The sequence below is a fragment of the Nyctereutes procyonoides genome, unplaced genomic scaffold, assembly GCF_905146905.1.
Source record: "Nyctereutes procyonoides isolate TBG_1078 unplaced genomic scaffold, NYPRO_anot_genome, whole genome shotgun sequence".
Classification (NCBI taxonomy): Eukaryota; Metazoa; Chordata; class Mammalia; order Carnivora; family Canidae; genus Nyctereutes; species Nyctereutes procyonoides.
Window position 1 is genome coordinate 2,459,395 of NW_026575029.1, and position 18,858 is coordinate 2,478,252.

The window sequence follows — 18,858 nt, forward strand, 5'->3', positions numbered from 1 at the left end:
GTTGAAAATCTAGTGATAGGCTACATGAATTTCAAGAACCATTCTGGAAATAAATCACAGATATTCCTGAATGCCAGATTAAAAACCCCAATCTACATGGTGACTTTAAAACAATTACATAATGCACAAGGAACTCAGCAAATATTCATAGAGAGCCTAGTTTGTGCTGAGTACTTTCCTCAGGTGTTTAGATAAGATTCTCTGTCCTTGTATATTTCACCATCTAACAGAGACCATAATCCATTGGATGGATATTTAATTTCTGATAGATGGGGAGGATACTATATTAGAGGTGTCACCTAGTGTTTAAGAACCCAGAAAAGAGGTGTCTAGCCCACCCAGAGAGCACAGAGAAGATGCCTCAGACAATGAGGATGAAATGGGGTCAAGGAGGGAAGGATGGGAAAATGGGCTAGAAGAATGGGGAAATACTCAAAGGCCCAGAGAAAAAAAAGAATCATGGTATATTCAGGACCCTGAAAGCAGTTAGCATGGGGATTTGAAAATATTAAGAGAAAAATCAAAGGATGAGACTAGAAAGGGAAGAAGGAACTACCACTATTCCCTGTAAGTTATGAATACAAATACTTCTTTGGGAAAGTAAAAACTTATTAAAATAAGATTTATGCATTATAATATTATTAGCAATATCTTTCTCTCATGCAAATACATGGGATTTAAATGATGCATTACTAAAACCCATAGACTTGATTAAGGAAGAGGAAATGAACTCTCTTAAACTGATAATGTGTTCTAAAAAATATTTTGGAGAACAATCTAAACCTATATGGCAAGAGTACTGTGATCTAAAAAATATTTTGGAGAACAATCTAACCCTATATGGCAAGAGTACTTGACAGCTCTCCCACCCTTTTATCCAAATGAATATTTCTAGGAACTTGACATGGGGTATAATCATGTTCTGATATGCTTAAATTTTACATAATTAAAAAGAAACTAATAAGATTTAAATACACAAATGTTCATCAAAGAATTAATTACTCATAATAACCGCCCCAAAAAGGAAACTATGTAAATAACCAAATATAGAGTTTAAAAAATAATAATTATGTTATTTAATATATTTAATACCTCCATTAAATGCATTATATTTTAAAGTATCAAATTTTACAATAATATGTACTATTTCATTTTAATTTGATGGTAATAAATACAAAAATTTTGAAAAGATTAAATATAAAAAACAATATAAAATATAAAACATAAATATATATTTGTATATCTTATCTAAAAGGATTTATACAAAAATAAGGAGTAGTTATTTTTCAGGGATAATTTTTTTATTCTTTCTCTTTTCTCTGTATTTTCCTAATTTTCTACAATGAATATGTATTACTTTCTTAATTAGAAAAAATCCTCTAAAATTGAAATAAAGAACACACAGATAGATAGATATCCAATGTACCAAAAATGAATTCCATCTTACTACAATAAATTCTCTGTTAGTCAATGCCTTTATTGTGTATCAGCTCTGTGGACCAAACAAGGTCATTACCTACGTGCCATTCATCAAAATGAATGTTTAAAACACCTTTCTATTTAATACTATCTCAAAGGGATTTGGCAAAATGCCTGCTCGAATGCATTATTAAATACGTCCATGAGGATGCTGGTTTGATTTTATAAGTCGACTTCAGAAGACAATGGAGGCAGGCACCACAACATTCTCAGGTGAATTATAACCAATTTGCTTCCAGTCAATGGTACTTTGATGGCCCTTCTATAAACTATGTCAATACAATCACTCTAGTGGATCTCCATCATCAGATTTGACTCATGGGGAAAATATCGTTTAAATATTTTCAATTCCTGTGGCCATTTTGTTTGCTTAAATAGAGATTTTTCAACCCCTGAGAAAAGAGCTCTTATCATCTAGGGCTCTCAATGACCACCAATGCTTTTATCACCACTTTAAATGTTTTTCAATTAATTAGATAAAATTAGTGTGCCAGCTTCAGCTAAACTGGCCCTGTAATATAACCTTTGTCAGAGAAGATGCCTTGAGAAAAATAAGCATAATAACCACATGTTGGGTGGCACCAGGTTCCAAGGACTTAGTAGACACTATCCCTCCTCAGGATGAACTCACACATCAGTGTTTATGTCAGATCCAGTGGAAACTCATACAGCAGATGGCTCTTATAAAGGGCAAGGAATCGAAAATTCACTGGGGAGCCATGAAGATCCAAGGCTGATATAATGTGATACAAGGGGAACTAGGCAATCAGTTGAGTTGGAAATGAATTTGAACATCCTGAGAGAATTTTCAGAAACTTAAATGTTATTGCATTTATCCATGAAAACATAAAGTATATTTTCTTATCTTTGGTCTCCTTATCCATTCATGATATTCATTTAGCTTTCTACTAATTTTATCAGTGCTCTAAGAACTCCACTATTTTAGAAGCTGCTTTATCTTCCTAAACTTATTTGACTGTGAAATACTCCCCTACTGTGAAAGAATTTTGTGGAATTCTTTACTAAAATGTGAATTATTTTTGAGGTGTTTCAGTAATTTCATGGATGGAGTCTAAAATGCACCTGGGGTTGTTATAAATCAAGGATGGGAATTACCACAATATATAGCAGTGCAGTGGTTACATGGAATAGGAATGTGATGCTCAAATCAAGTGTCTCTGCAAGGAATAACACCTTATTTGATTGTATGTTTTCATTTTATAGAAGAATATTGCAAGATTCCAAATTGGGTATAAAATGACAAATTGTTACGTGACTACTTTTATCTGAAAGACAAGGGAGTTGAACAAAATTATTTCCAAGTCCCCTTCCATTTTTAAAATACCATGATTTTACCTTTTTTTACCCACAACATGATAGTAATGGCTGCCCAAAGCCATGACCCAAGAATGCTTTTTAATGGCCACAGACTGTCAACTATCATTTTCCATGTCAATGGCCCAGAAAAAGTCTTGAGGTCCATTTGGAACTTATAAAAGTGGGGCACTAGAAGCAGAGACAAAACACAGTTCTCCTTTTGGAAGTTACTTTAGAGATGGTTTTTATCTGAATAACTAGAGGAGCCATATCTTAATGGAGTCTCAATATTTTGGCCAAACCACAAAGACTTCCATCATCCTTACAAACAGAAGTGAGTAATTAGAGTAACGATGACCCATCTTCAGAAAGTAAAATGTATCTCAAGATATTCCTGAAAAGTTGTCTTCACAGAGTGAAGCTGCAACATGAATATTTTTTTCAGTGATGGCAGAGGAACAACATTCTTCTCCTCTGCAAGTATTCATTTGTCTTGTAATATTTTCTGGAAAATGGAGAAGCTTTTTGAAGCTAGAAGGGAGTGAAAGGACAGAGGAGAAACTGGGAAGTATTAGGTGAGTCCTGCATCTGAAGGATGCTGTAAGAGTGTCCTGAAGATGTCATGAGGCTCTGAGCACAAGTATTGCACTGGGGACAAAAATGAAAGTACTGTTTTGATGCCCAAGTAACTTCACAGGGACCAGCCACACAGAAACAGGACAGAAGCATCTTAAAGCAGAGGCTTAGGATTTGGGGACAGCAAACTTCCAAGAAGCATCTGGAAGAAAAGAACACTAAGAGCTATGTTCCTGAGTAAATTGCTCCTCACTGGGGATTCTTGATATCATTTGGGAAGGGATTGGCCCCAAAGCTCTGCCTGGGCAGGTGGGCATTTGCAACTAAATAGTGTTAACATGATCACATTCTACTTGCAAAATAATGGTCAGAACATTGGTACTAAGTAGTAACTGAATTTCAAAAGCCATTTAAAGTATTTTTTACTCTGCATGAGGCTACAAATACCCTTTATATTGGTGAGTAAAGAGATGAAATTTGAAGCCAAATTAAAATTCTTTTTGCAGAGTGAGCTAAACTGAAGTTTTAAAGTAGGAACATAGATGATTATTTATGTGCAAATATTATTGTTAAATGCTAAGGAAGTGCTTGCTGTCCCTCATCATTAACCATGAAATTGGACCAGCCAATTGAGCTCTCTGTCCTCAGCTTTTTATTACAAAAATAGAGAAATAAATATTGTGATAATGTGATCCTCGAAACTTCCTTTGGTTCTATGTTTCAAATATTCCATGATTCCATCAACTGTTTCTAAGAACACACACACCCACACAGATACACACACACAAAGATATATATATATATATATATATATATATATATATATCAAATACATATGATAACTTATACATCTATAATCAAAAAGGGGTTGGTAGGGGAACCTGGGTGGCTCAATCTATTAAGCACCGAACTCCTGATTTTGGCTCAGGTCATGAATTCAGGGTCATGAGATCGAGCTTCATAACAGGTTCCATGCTGAGCGTGGAGCCTGCTTAAGATCCTCTCTCTCCCTCTCCCCCTACCTGCCTCTGTCTACATGTTCGTTCTTTCTCTCTCTCTCTCTCTCTGTCTCTTTCTCTCTCTCTCTCTCAAAAAAAAAAAGGGAAGGGTGGTAATTTGAAAGTTTAGTCCCTTGATTCTTGGTTACTTTTACTTTTTATGTCTTGCATCAACAGTTATATTTATCAATCTCCCTGGAGAACTAGTAAATTCCTATTACAGTTTGTCTGACCCTTGACTTCTCAAAAAGGATATCAATCAACATGCCCCATTGCAGACATTTAAAAAATCAATGCCTTAATGTTCTGAGTTTAGTCTTCATTTTTTTTTTTTTTATGATAATCACACACAGAGAGAGAGAGAGGCAGAGACAGAAGCAGGCTCCATGCACCGGAGCCCGATGTGGGACTCGATCCCAGGTCTCCAGGATCGCGCCCTGGGCCAAACGCAGGCACCAAACTGCTGCACCACCCAGGGATCCCAGTCTTCATTTTTAAATATGACCTCCATATAGACTCCATAGAAGTATAAGAACTTTCCTATTTCAAGCCTATTTGAATTTTTCAGTCTCATCCTCTATACCATAGTCACAAATTAAGACTGAAGACTTTGCTTTCTCTATATAGTCTTCCAGGTAAAAGAGAAAAGGAACCCAAACACTGCGCTCCTTCAGGGGGGCACAGGCCCCTGAATGGACTCAGAAAATCTTTTTTGTTTATTCACACATTCAGCACAAATCACTTTGATAAAATTATTGTTTCTGGTCTATGCTAGCTTATTCATGCAGCATTGAAGCATACTGAGCCTCACTAAAAATGAAATCTTAATTTGCTTCACTAATGGAACTCATTTTATTTCTTTTAAGCTCTGCCTTTGATTATTACCTTGTGACACAGGAAAAGCAGTGATAAAACACTTTAATTGATGACACCTCCATGATATTTGTTACACCTGCTACAAAGTAATTAGTTATTCAACTATAATAACTGCTTATTAAAATGAAATGCAATAAATACTAGAAAATCTGTAAGACAATTTAGCTACTTAGGAAAGCTATGGTCCGTTAAGCTCCCAAGAGCAAAGATCTATCTGTCTCTGTATGTGATCTGCAATGTAGTCCCATGTTATTTTTTAATGCTGTGTTGTGCTACCCTCAGTTCAGTTATTAGCAAACAGGTGTCCTCATTATACAAAAAGTGTAAATGGCCATAAACAACTCCCCTGATGGCAGAGAAGCCAAAGACTCCGTTCTCATGGACAATCACTCTGTCATGGAGATGATCATTCAACCTCAGCCTGAGTGGGAAAGGTCCGCTTTCCTGTACTTAATGCCTGCCTGGGGAATAGATTTGACTTTGGAGACTTCCAGGAGCATTAAAGATAAATTCTGTCTACAATGAATAATTCCAAGGCTCACACAAGCCACATCCCCTGGCTGCCTCTGCTGGTGTTCCTTGGTGGGCTGCAGACCAGAAGTACATGCTGGTTGCAGGGGAGAAGATGGTGCTCGCCTTAGCCACAGGTAGCTGAACTACAAGTGGAGGGAAAACAATACATTTTAATAAGCAAAGAAGGCAGAAGGCAAACTGTTTGTCTCTGTGTTTCAAAGAAAATTGACTTCTAAAAGGGAGAAAGGAAAATCTACTTTTGAACTTTTTTTGGACCATCTAGAAATTACATGATCAAAATGAGTGAAAGCACAAAAGGGGTTCAAGGAAACAGGTTTGTTTTCCCTCTGTCTCCGTTTTCTGAAGTCATGTCACCTGCCCAGCTCACTTACTGTTTGGATCCCATACTTTCTAGTTTCTTTGTGTTTACAATTTTAATGATAATAATTACCTCACAAGGGCTGCTATAAGTCCTGCTAGGAGAGCTTGATGACTTTGGAGAAAAGTTCTCTCTCTCTCTCTCTCTCTCACTCACTCTCACTCACTCTCACACACACACACACACTGCTTATTCTGCTTATTCATCTTCTTAGCCCTAATGTCAATAATTTATATTTTAACAAAATCTATGCAATGTTTGTGCATAGCTGGTGTTTCAGATACGTAACAGGCTGGTTATACGTTAACTAGATATTCAACAGCAGGCCATCTGTACTCTGTAAACATGCTCAGGTTGATTTGTATAACTTGTCTTTGTAGAATATATTCTACAGGTAGACTAACTTACATGTTAATACTTCTGAAATTCTTTATGAAAAGACTCATGTGGGGGAAGTGTTGGGTCAGGTCTGTGTGAGCTCGCTGAAAACCCATACATGAGTGCTTATGTCTTATTTCTTTCTCTAATAAAACCTCTTTGGTACATACTACAGAAGAAGAATTTATGAAGGACCTTTCTTGATTAATCTTGCTCAGTGAACAGAGATTGGTCCTGTTCCTCAGCTCAAAAATAACAAGAACTAGATTTAAAGTACATAATTGGGATTAAAAGTGTACACTTCCTAAATAAATTTGGCTTTCTAGGAGTAATGCTCATAAGCTCAAGGTTTGTCAACTTATATTAATGTGCAGAGAAAAATGAAACTTTCAGACCCCTTATATTTTTAGCAATTAACTGGATTAGAGCAAGCATCCTTATCCCACCCTCCCCTATCCCCCACAGTCCCCCCAAATCACCAACATCACGAGATTGAGAGGGGGCCAGAATTCATGGATAGGTTTAGGGAACTCAATAAAATTCTGAAATTATAGGCTGATTTTTTTTTTCTTACCTTTATGTATATTAGGACTCTTGTCTGCAAACAACAGAAACCAGTTTTGGTGAACTTATGTAGGAAAGGAATTTACTGGGTGGATATTGTATAGTTCACTGAATTTACTAGAACAATGTAGAATCTAGAAATCACTTATAAAAACAAGGAACACTAAGCATCCAAAACGATAGTGAAAATCACACCACAGGAAGGTACTGATTAGGACCCCACTGCTACAATATACAACACTTCCCCACTGATCTGGAACATTGAATGCTGCCCCCACTCTGCCTCCAGAATAAATGCAAAGTTATCCCGGTCTAGCTCCAGATTCAAAGTCCCAGGTCTAGGTGCATGATTCAATGCAGGGCTTAGGGTAAAAGCCAGCATTCTATCTATGTAGTCTCTCAGAGAGTGCAGTGGGACTGTGCGGACTCTAAGTTCCATGTTGCTGATGGGGCTTGATTGCTACAAAAACTGGCATAATGGGTAATTACCTGCAGGAGACACTGAACATGGAAGAGAAGAAAAGAGGAGAGGAGAAGAGAAAGAGGAGGGGAGGGGAGGGGAGAGGAGAGGGAAGAAATAAAGAAAAAAAGAGAGGGAGGGAGAGAGAGGGAAGGAGGAAGGAAGGAAAGAAGGAAGGAAGAAAGAAGGACAGAAGGAAGGAAGGAAGGAAGGAAGGAAGGAAGGAAGGAAGGAAGGAAGGCAGACTACTGGGAAAATTGGGAAGACTGGTCAGAGCTATTATCAGATTCTTGTAAGTACCAATTATCCAACCAGGCTAAGAATCACTACATTGTATAGAGTCATGGAAGGAATGATTCACCACCAGAAGGGACTAGAGACCCAAAGAGATTAAAAGATGACACATTGCCACACATTAGCAAGATCAGCACAAGGGTGAGAGTGCAGGGACTCCAAAAAGTGAAGCTGGTTTTGCTCAAACAAATTGAATCGTATTTATAGATTTTCAATTTGAAATTTATATCTCTCAATTACTTTTCGGTTTATGAAAACTGTCAAGTTCCTTCACTGGTCACCAGATAAAGAAAACTTGTTGGCAGACACAGAAAAGGTCTTCATCTTGAAGGAGAAAAAGTAAGGTTTTTAAAAGCTGGATATTGTTACTTGCCTGCAAGTTACTCTTTCTTTCAAGACCATGTTAAAGCAGACAGAGCCACAGCACAGCAGGCCTCGCTTACCATGGGGGATACATTCCAAGATGCCCAGTGGATGCCTGAAACTGCCCCTACTTGCAAACCATATATATGTACACTGTGTTTTTCCCTCTACATACCTACCTATGATAAAGTTCACCTTACAAATTAGGCACAGAAAGTAATGAAGAATAACAACTAATAATAAAATAAAACTATTATAAAAATACACTATAGCACAAGTGATGTGAATGTCCAGTCCCTCCTTTATCTTACTGTATTGTACTCAGCCTTCTTCTTGTCCTGACCTGAGGTGGGAAAATGGCTACATGATAAGGTGAGGTGAGGTGAACAGCAGAGGCGTTGTGACGTAGTGTTAGGCAACTGTTGACCTTCTGTTGATTCATCAGGAGGGTCATCTGCCTCTAGGTTGTGACCGACCTCTGGTAACAGAAACTGCTGAAAGCAAGATCATGGATAAAGGGGGATTTCTGTATCCACTTGCTTCCAGGAGTGAAGATGCAATTTGTTTTCTGGGTCATAGGTGGTTCTATTGTAAAATATTCTATCTTTAAATCAAAGTTCAAGTAAATGAGCCAATGAAAGCTTGGTAGCAAATTCTTAGTCATTTACTTACAGAATTTCTTCTTTTTTCCCCTTCCTTTTTGTGTTTTATTTTTTTCCCTTCTTCCTTTCCTTCTTCCCTCCTTCCTTCCTTCCTTTCTTCTTTAGTATATTTAAGAAGTGCACAGAAACATGTATGTGTGTGTTTGTTCTACTCTCTCTACATCCACAGTGGCAACTGGTCACAGTTTGACCTTTCATTTATGAACTGATGTTTAGAACCTGAGAAAAAAATAAGTTTCTGAAAAATACCTTGATGTAAATAATAGTAGTAAACAGAGGAATAAAACTGACAGGCAAGTATAAAATTATATATCTTTATTAATCTTTATTCAAGTTTTTCAGAATGCTTTAACTGACCTATAAAATCCCATAAAGATCTGTAAAGTAGGGGCACCTGGATGGTTCAGTGGTTGAGCATCTGCCTTTGGCTCAAATTGTAATCCTGGGGTCCTGGGATTGAGTCCTACATCATCAGGCTCTCCACAGGGAGCCTGCTTCTCCTTCTGCCTTTGTCTCTGACTCTCTCTCTGTGTCTCTCATGAATAAATAAATAAGATCTTTTAAAAAAAGATCTGTGAAGACAAAAATACAACGGTCCTCATTTTATGTATCAGAAAACCAAGGCAAAGGAAATACAGTCTTTCTTTGGCAAAAATTGTTAAGCAGGGGGCTACAAAATAATAAACATAATAATAATGCGATTCAGGCCTCTAGACAAAGAACAAGCCAAAATCCTACTGTAATTGTTTCAAATAGGTATTAAAGGAAATTAACAGGTTAGTATGAGAGTAGTGTGTAATTGGGAAGTTATCGTAGTCCCTTATTAGGTTCAGGAGGTAGCAGATCTGCTGGAAGCAGAAAATTTAAAGGAAAAGTCAAGATCTGAAAACATATCTTTGAGTAAATATAAGGTAGTTCTTAGGCATCACACCAAGGAGTTTGGCTCCGGGGAAGTAGTTTATCAAAGCAGTGTTTCGCAAAGCCGTGTCTGGGATTTCCATGAATAGATGACCTAGACACCGACAGGGAGAATAAAAAGGAAGCAGAAAAACTTATAGAGATAATACATGTAATACTAGTAATGCTAGTCATACTTCAAATTTATCACCTAAATTTACAAATTAAACCAGTTCCCAAACTCAGATGTTCCAGTTGCAAATTATTGGCTCCTCTACCTATATATTATGTTATATGCATTGTGTTAAAATAGGAGATAAATTTGAATTGGCACATGAGTCTGAGTTTAAAGTGACAACAGAGCATCATCTATTCAATAGTTGGGATAAAACTCAGAATAAAGGTAAGACTTAGAGATATACATTTCAGGGGAAATTAGGCAAGTAGAGTTTCTAGAGATAACATTCATCTACACAGTGAAATAGGATTATAAATTACTTATTGAGGGAGGGAGATAGAGCTATTGGGTCCAATCGTCCACATAAGTCTGGAACTTTCTCAAGCTTTTAAGCTTGGTGTAAGAATAAGGAGGATTGGGAGTGTGGGGAGGGTGAAGTGGATATTCCAAAATTGGCTCAATGGTCACAATTAAAGGTTAAGAGAAAAAGAAGTCTGTGGTGTTGATGTGAGGCCTTCCATGAATTGCTTAGCCAAGTGCTGAAGAATTTGAAATGGACCATATGCTGCTAGAGATGTGTCCATGCTATAATGTGACCAGGGACGAGGAACTCTTAGCACCATCACTGATCTTCAGGTAATGCTGTTTAACTCTTAGCCACCTAGTGCACCCCGTGGGGTCAGCACCTGGTTAATGACATCAACTCTGGAAGCTCACTTCTAGCTCTGAGTCACCCAAAACCTTAGATAGGTCTGTATGCACTGGAGCATCCAGAGTTCAAAGCATCAGATAATTTTCAATCAAAAGTTTAGCCTCACGGAGCATAAGGTTAACTGGAAGTCAGCTTTGCAAAATCCATAAAATAGAGTGAATAAAATAAAATGAGAATCATGAACATAGTAAGTAGTCACTGGAAAGGGAATTTATGTCCTCTATTATACATGATCCAGACACTTACAAAGGAAAGAAAATGTAAGACTTGACCAAAAAAAAAATGTATTTTGAAGAGATTATTTTAAGTGCATATTACACTTTATCTATAAAGGACATTATCAGATATGCCATGAAAAATGGCTATTAATTTGGTCAGAATTATCCTCTTTAATTTTTTTGGTGACTGAAACACTAATAAAAGATACTAGAAAATTATAAGCCTGCTCTGAAGCAAACACATTAAGAGAAGACTTGGAATTTACTGGCCATCATCCTTAGTCCTGGTTCCAAGCATTGCAACTTTGCAGAAAAGCAAACATTTTTTCAGTGAGGCCTGCAGGAAAAAATGGTGGGGAGACTCAAAATAGCATTTTTAATGTAATTGTTGAGGCACAGTAGAGTGATAAATTAAAAAAAGAAGAAGAAGAAATGAAAGAAACAAACCATATTTGCCAAGAATATATTCAGCAATAGTCACTTGAAATATAACCTGAGAGTCTGAATGCAATGCACTTAGCCACAGTCAGTTACTGCTAAGATCTTAGCTCGGTGTCTGTCCAATTAACTTAATATTTCCTTTAATTATACCCACACCATTAAAAGGCATTCATTTTATGGACTGTGGGATGATAAAAAGGATGATTATTTTGCCCATATCTATGACGGCAGCTGAAGAAGTGCAGCCCTTCAGTTTTCTCACACACACAGTTCATAAATTCAAGAACAAAAAAGTCTGTGGCCCCGGCCCAGCCTTCCAAGCTGGGAGGCATGCAGTGAGGAAGTATTTCGACCAGAAGACAGAAGCAGCACGGATGCTAGGAGACTGCAGACCTACAGAAGGTGCATGGCCACCCTACCTGCACCTCCGTTTCCAGGAAACACATGTCGTTGGAGCTGCTGTGGGCGACAGGACATGAACTCAGTGTGATAATGGAAGGAGTATTTCTCCTTCTTGGTAAACTGTACACACAACACACACACACACACACACACATACATACATACATACACTTTTCCTTTTTATTCAGAATGAAATATGAAATATATTGAAAGGAAAGTGAACCTGTCCCTGGGGAAAGGCTCACAAGCTTGAATGAAATAACCAGTCAGCAAATGGCTAAACACTGGGTTTTTTTTAGTGGAAAATTTAATGGATTTTATATCGTGAAGCAAGAAACATGGTAAAGGTTTGTGGGTTTTTGTTTCTTCTGAATATAGTTGACAAAAATTCACTGATCCTTAATGGACGTACATTTGTCCAGGGACACAATCACAAACAAGACATAGTTTCTCTCCCTTAGCTTCCACTATAGAAAAGAACTATATTCAAGTTAAATTGCTGATTCTCACAGACCCAGTAAAAGTTATTTTATTCTATTTTCTCTGCGAATAAATGAGAAGCAGAATAGTGTTGAATAACTTAGCATTCATGCCTACTACTGACTTTCTATGGTGTTTGCTGTTCATCAAAGATAAGGGTCAGTCCCACAAATAACACAGCATGGCCCAGAAACAGACATTAAAAAAAAATGCAGTATGCTGCATGCCATGGTAGGAATACGCAGCACACACAGAGGCAAAGCAGCAAATGGAAAATTCTGTGTGCAGGGACATTAGGCTGGGTTTGCCAGACTGAGACACCAGAGCTGGTTGTGCAGGGGTAGAAGGGGATGGGGAATTCCAGGCAAGGGAAGAGTAGTTTTGTAGGACAGCAAGGTGGCGGGTCTGGGTATAGTACTTCCCGAAGATAGGCATTGACAAGATATACTTATTTGCTGTTTCTATGCCACAGAAGAAAGAAAACTTAAGAATGTGTAGAGTTCCGGACACCAGAGAGAAATCATTACCACTTACTCTGGCTCTAGCTTTAGCTCCAGACAACATCAGCCCTCATTTTGATATATGGTAGAAGAAAAATATTTTGTTTCCATGACAGTCCCATTTTCAATAGGAGAGCGCAGCTGAAGTCCCTTTAGAAAGGAGGCCATAAGAAGGTAGATTTGCATTTGCTGAGAAGCAATAGTTCTATGAACAGAGCTTTGTGAATTTTTTTCTTCAATGAAAATAGTGTGAAAACTAAGCAAAAAAGTATGTTCCCCTTCAAAATAAGAAATAAACGTTATATATGTGATACTCATGTAAATCTATATTTCAGTGTTACAGAATTAAACGGTCGTCGGGTGAAAAGTCAAGATTTTTGGTTCAGTAGTGTCAGAAAAACATTCCTTGTATCAAACATAACAAACCTAATTGCCTCGTATGTAATATCACCTCAGGCCAGCAGAGTGTCTATTTTCCAGGTTTTTTAGTAAACTCCAGAATTCTCTAAATGTGTCTAGAATGCTCAAGAGTGTCCTACTTTCCAAAGTCTTTTCCAGACTAATGGATAAATGAAGAATATCCCCATAATCATTTTGTGTAGAATTGCTTTGACCATGTATTCAGATCAAAACTGTATAGTGCAGATTGATTGCAGATGTTTATATTTGAGAGAGAGGCTAATTTCCCTTTCTTCACAACTACCCATAGCTTCTTTGATTTGAGTCGTTTTCTCATACAAGTATTTGCTTTTCCTGAATTCAACTGAATTATGAAATATGAGTGTATTCAAAGTGCTTTTAAAATTGGAAATAAGGGGCGCCTGGGTGGCTCAGTGGTTGAGCATCTGCCTTTGGCTCAGGTTGTGATCCTGGGATCCTGTGATAGAGTCCTGCATCGTGCTCCCCGCAGGGAGCCTGCTTCTCCCTCTGCCTATGTCTCTGCCTCTCTTTCTCTGTCTCTCATGAATAAAGAAATAAAATCTTTTTAAGAATAAAATAAAATTGGAAATACTGCCTGAGGCCATACAACTATGGTTTTTATCAAAAATCTTAATTTCACTTTAAAAACCATGCCTGAATTACACTCTCAAACAATAAATGTTTGTTTTTATTCCCTAACCCCACCATGGGGACACATTTTCTGATTGTCTTGCAAATAAGTAGTTCATGAATACCTGAAGGTCAATGGATTCATAACAAATATCATTAACTGACTGGCCAAGTTAGATGAGTTTTGTGGTTGAAGATTGTATCAGTCAGTGGTGAAGCAAGAAATTTTCCAAAAGAATGATAAAGGGACTATTTATAAGGTTAGGGCAGGTTTATAGGAAACTGTAAAAAAGCAGTATTCTGGAGACAGGAATGGTGGAGTACAGTTTCCATCTAGGCCTTTAAGAGGGACAAGAAGAAGCAGAACCCTGAGAGAAAGGGGGGCAAAAGAGAGCACGAGCGAGCACTTTCTTATGAAGAGAGAGAGCTTTCTAGAAGAAATGCAGTCAGCTTGCTGTGTTCCTTCCAGTGTCCCTACAGGTTGCACCCAACACATAGCCTGAAAACGAGAAAGACCCACTGATGTGAAGCCTAGAGGTCAATCCCAAGATCCCAGAGCAGGGTGGAGAACAGTGATGAGTGAAGGGACAAGAAGAAGGTACACTACACAGCAACAGACTTACTATTTAGGACTTAAGTTTCAATGCCTATCCCGAAATATGCCAAAAATAGATGTTGAACTCAAACTTTCCAAACTTTCATCTGGTCATGTACTAATTCTTTTCTGGAATTCATTCTTTCTTTCTTTTTTTTTCCCCCCTTACCTTTGGAAAGCATTGCTTTAGTAAAGTAGAAAATGAACTAGATACAAATATTCTAGCAGCTAAATCACATCTGGAGAGTGATTTAGGCAGGAAGAAGAAAATACGTCCAATCAATGTGTTTGAATATGTACCATAAAGAGAAAGAAAATGTACTGATTTGTATATTGCGTAGCTGAACCTTTACAGAGAAAGTACCAGGCTCAATGTCATATTACCTTAGACTGATGAAATGCAAGAAGCATTACCATAAGCAAAATTTTTGCTTTGAGTAATACTATGTGTTTGATTCCATATTTAATTATCATATTTCTTCTAAAACTTTTACCTACCTGCAAAAAAGTGAGATCCAATATGCGACAGTTTCTTATGCCTATTCTCTCTATAGTAAAAATATCTTAATAATAAGAAAGTTCAGTGAATCATTAAGTTGTAGATGTGTCCCATGTGTGAGAAATGCTGAAATGTTCCTGATCTGTTCCTCAATAAATTAAAATCTTTCAAAAATTAGTTGAACCATGAACTTTTTAAAATCTGATTTTCAATTTTTTTTCTGTTTCGATTTGGTTCTATTTTTGAGATCACTTCATTTATTTCTTTTTTTAAGATGTTATTTATTTATTTGAGAGAGAGAGAGAGAGAGAGCAGAGAGTGGGGGGAGAGAGGCAGAGAGAGCGGAAGAAGCAGACTCCTAGCTGAGCAGGGAGTTGGATGCGGGGCTGGATCCCAGGACCCCCACATCATGACCTGAGCCGAAGGCAGGTGCATAACCAATTGAGCCACTCAGGCACCCCAAGATCACTTTGTTTATTACTTTAGGTCGATCATGTATCTATTTCCCACCTGAACAGTGGATTGCAGCTGGTTCTTTGTCTAATTGTCTGCCTGGCAGGGACCTCTCAAAGTCAGGGCTCTGAGGGAGTGCAAACCGGGAGCAACGGGATTGGATGCTGTGTGATATTTTTCAAAACACAGTGTTGCCCACAAACCACCAAATTGCCAGACAGATCACTTGTCTTTGGAATAAGTTCCACTAGTCAACATCTGTCTAGCTTTAGTAATTGGTGAGGCTCAGTGCCTATCACAGCAAACAGGTGGCTTTTACAGGATTGACTATTTAAAAGGTAGCTGAATCCAGTTGGAATCAACTACTCTTATCTAAAAACAAACAAATGTGTTTTTTGTCTTTGTCCTCATCTGAGGGAGGACGTAAGTCCATTAACAATTCTATAGTTTTGTGAGAATAAAGCACATTATCCTAAGGTCTTAAATACTTCCAGTCATTACCAGGAATTTCTTAACATTCTTAGTTTTGGTTTTTTTTTTTTTTAAGATTTTATTTATTTATTCATGAGAAACACAGGGAGAGAGAGAGAGAGAGAGAGAGAGAGAGAAAGAGAGAGAGAGAGAGAGAGAGAGGCAGAGGCACAGGCAGACGGAGAAGCAGGCTCCATGCAGGGAGCCTGACATGGGACTTGATCCCAGGTCTCCAGGATCATGCCCTGGGCTGAAGGTGGTGCTGAATCACTGAGCCACCCGGGCTGCCCAACATTCTTAGTTTTTATTCCCAGGTCCACTAATGCATTTATAAACATAGCTTTTAAATTTCATGGAAATAGTTAAGGTGGTAGCTTTTCAGAATAAATCAAGTTCTTACGTACTGCAGCTCTCAGAACCTTTGTTGAATCTTGACTGATATCTCCATTGGAATTTCTATCATGTCTTTTATGATTCAATGGCCTCTCATTTGCATGTATCATAAGTTAATTTGTAACATCATTAGCTACCTTTATTCGCCTCTAGATTATCTGCTTTTACCAGCAAGTGCATTTTTATATACTCCAAAGATCTAGCTCTGGCCTGTACCTAACAGGAGCTCATTAAACTTTTGTCAACTGAATCAGCATCTTTCGTGTGAATTATTTGGCCATAATCTCCCATTCTGTGAAATATCTATGACCTTCAAAAACTATTTCTATAAAAAAGTATTTTTCTCCATTGAAAAAGTCAGGTCTTTCTTCTGAGATAAAATCTAAAATTGATATTGTTGAAATTTTTCCTTTTTCTAAGATATTGTTTATTTATTCCTAAGAGACACAGAGAGAGAGGGGCAGAGACATTAGGCAGAGGGAGAAGCAGGCTCCTCAGGGGGAGCCTGATGTGGGACTCGATCCCAGGACCCCAGGATCACACCCTGAGCCAAAGGCAGATACTCAACCACTGAGCCACCCAGTGCCCCTGTTGAAAATTTTCAGACACATCAGTTCATGGCATCCTGGATGCTCTATTCCTAGTGCTTCTGCATCACTTTTGAAACTTGGGTCTTGACCACTATTATCATCCTCAAGAAGCCTTTCTTTCAATATACCTTTCTCTGACATCATATCCCTTTTAGAGTAAAAAGGTTGGAATAATAGAAAGATTGTTGATTCTAAATTATATGGTGTTTTAATATTTAATAATTGTTTTATGTATGTAACTATTTTCTTAGCTGTGAAATCATAAACCCCTACAGGGTCAGTAGTATGCCAGCATATCCTTATCAAGGCAAATCCCCAGCAAAAAGATGTGACATTTTTTCCAAAAAAAACTATCTTATATCTTGGGCTGGGCCACAGAATAATGTCAACAGAAACAATTTTGGTCCATTGTTTCAAAAAAAAAGCCCATATGGTCCATTGTTCCAAAAAAAATCATTTATTATTTTATGCGTTTTTAAAATTTATTTATTCATGAGAGACAGAAGCAGAGACAGGCAGAGGGAAAAGCAGGCTTATGCAGAGAGCTCAATGTGGGACTCGATCCTGGGACTCTCAGATCATGCCCTGAGCCGAAGGCAAGACGCTCAACTGCTGAGCCACCAAGGCGTCCCTTATTTTAGACTTTGAAGTCTGCTGTATCTCTTACATGAAGGATGTGTTGCTTTCATGTCTTTTTTTTTATTGCTCCACTTTAAATTTTTTCACTGAAATATATTTGAGACATAACATCGTACAAATTTAAGATGTACAACATGTAAATGTGATGTATTATATATATTTAATATGATTGTCATTGTAGTAATAATTAGTACCTCTGTCTATCACATTACATAATGATCCTTTCTTTTTAGTGGTTAGAAACATTAAGTTCTAGTCTCTTAGCAAGTGTGATGATTATAATACAATATTGATTTCTATATTCATTAAAATGTACATTAGATTTCTAGTGATTATTAACCACTCATTGCAAGTTCGTACTCTTAAACATCTATCCTATCCCCCCATCCCTCAGCCTTTGGTAACCACCATTTTGCTTTCTGTTTTAAGAGTTTGACTTTTTTAGATTCCAGATATAATATCATACAGACCTTGTCTTTCTCTGATTTATCTCACTTAGCATAATATGCTCAAGGTCCGTTGAATGAGTCAGGTGACTATTTAACATATCTTTAAAAAACAAGAAGAGGTGAGTTTTCTCAACTCCAACAGTTAAAGGCTTTAAAAGATGAAATGTACATAATTTTCTAAAGCTAACTTTTGGTTTTCTGAGTGTTGGGTGTTTTTTTTATTCCTTCCTATCATGAGCTAGATACATCAAGAAAACTTGGAACATTGGAGGCATAATAGAATGGAACAATCTCACACTTTTTGGGATTCTCATTTCAGAATTATAATAAGTTCGATATTACGGAACATCTCATCTTAGATTCAGTTAGGGCAATGGCCAAAAAGGTGCTCTCTTAAATCATAGAATATTTACTTTACTTCTCCTTCCAAAGTATGAAATACATTCAAGACGTAACTAGGCATTATATATGCATGTATAATTAATATTTAAAATCATATATATTTCACAATATTCTCACACCCCCACACCTGAGAACATGTGTCATTTTAACCACAACTGCTCTATAAGAGGCAGGAAGGATTGAAACTTGAAAATATCTAAGCAGTTTGTTTGCTATGACTCCACCATAATAGTAAAAATAACCCTTTGTACTTTCATCTGAGAATGCCGAAGAATTTGAAAACATCAATTCAGTAATCTTCACAAAAGCCCTTCAATTTAAGTTAAGATAAAGTGAATGCCAAAGTCAACCTCCTTTCCACGTTGCACATTTTTTCTTGTAAGAGAAAAGAGGCTGACATTTGCCTCCAAATTGAAAATAATGACAGCCCAGACCTTTCAGTTCTTATTGGGGGTAACAAGCCAAAAGTCTTAAGAAAAAGTGTTTGTGATTTTTTAAATGCAGGAGATGCACTAGAGAATGGGGGGGGGGGGGATGACAGTAAATAGTTGTTTTTTTTTTTTTTTAATTCCATTATTTATTTTATTCTTTAAGAAAGCACTGCTTTGGGACACCTGGGTGGCTCAGTAG